This window comes from Triticum aestivum, unplaced genomic scaffold (assembly GCF_018294505.1).
Source record: "Triticum aestivum cultivar Chinese Spring unplaced genomic scaffold, IWGSC CS RefSeq v2.1 scaffold117215, whole genome shotgun sequence".
Lineage (NCBI taxonomy): Eukaryota > Viridiplantae > Streptophyta > Magnoliopsida > Poales > Poaceae > Triticum > Triticum aestivum.
The window spans coordinates 1-1,177 of record NW_025282945.1 but is presented as its reverse complement, the minus strand read 5'-3'; the positions used below and the strand labels follow the sequence as shown (position 1 = coordinate 1,177).

Genomic DNA, 1,177 nt, shown 5'->3' with positions numbered 1-1,177 from the left:
GCTGTGAACGGCAGGGAGCCTCGGTGTTAATCTGAACATTGTTGTGGATGAAGAAACATCAGTGAGTCAGTCAGTCCCGCCTCCGGGCATCGATCCAAAGGAGCAACAATTTCTTTGCACAAATGTTCATAATTCATACAATATTTTGCTACAGAAAAACAAAAAGATTTTCAGAGAATTAGCTCATTCTCTTAACAATGAAAGCTGCTGATTTCCTTGCAGTGTTCAGTATTTATAGAAATAACTTGCTATAGAAAAACAAAACAATGTTCAGAGAATTAGTACATTCTTGAACAATGGCAGCTGCTGATTTCCTTGCATAGTGTTCAGTATTTATAGAATAACTTGCTACAGAGAAACAAAACAAGCAAGCTGTGTTGCTCCCTGTCAAATCATCTTCTTCCTCATGCTGAAAACGAGCAAGTTGTGCTCTGACGGCATCATCAGAGCAGAGCTAACAAAATCGCCATCCCTGTGCTGCTCCCTGTCAAATCTGGGTGTTCGTGAGCTCGGAGACGGTGGCCGCTGTCAGCCATGGACTCATCAGAAGGAAGAGGGGAGGGAGAGGTGGGTAGTACCTGGAAGTCCTCGGAGGCGACGGGGATCGCGGACGCCGTTGGGGAGCTTGGTGATGCGGGTGGGGACAACGCACGGGGGGATGTCTAGCCCGGGTAGGAGGCGTAGGAGCAAGGTCGAGCACGCCGCGGAGGCCGTATGGTCGCCGGACAGGCACCGCTCGCCGTATTGGCTGCTTCCGCCCCTGGACCTCGCGGAGCCCGAGCGGTCGCTGCGCCTCCCCGTATTGGCCGCCGCTGCACTTTGACCTCACGGCGCTCATGCGGGCACGGCGCCTCGCCGTACTGGCCACCTCCCTCGCGGAGCTCGTGCGGGCGCGCCTCCCGTGCTGACCTCGCGGCGCTCGTGAGGCGCCTCGCCGAGGAGGGGGCAGCAGGGCAGCTGCAGTGGAGGAGGGGATGTAAAGGGGAAAGGGAAAAGGCGGACGGCTGGGCTTTCCAGAAAAGGAAAAAGGCTAGAAAATAGAAAGGGAATAGGGGGAACGACGAGCGCGGTCGGAATCGATCGCTCTCGCGATCGATCACCAAGGAGTCGTTTCGCATCCCAACTTGCACATGTCTCCCTGCAGCGTCTAGCCAGCAACGCAGCACCACCAGCACAC

At 55.1% G+C, this 1,177-nt stretch overlaps 1 long non-coding RNA gene across 1 annotated transcript; it reads right to left on the bottom strand.

The window, feature by feature from the left end:
* Positions 1-109: 109 nt before the first annotated feature.
* On the bottom strand, positions 110-1,160 carry LOC123178580 (uncharacterized). Its single transcript, XR_006489688.1, has 2 exons — positions 579-1,160; positions 110-484 (listed from the first exon to the last, which is right to left on the bottom strand). It is a non-coding gene; the product is annotated as an uncharacterized lncRNA (long non-coding RNA).
* Between the last annotated feature and the right edge of the window lie 17 nt (positions 1,161-1,177).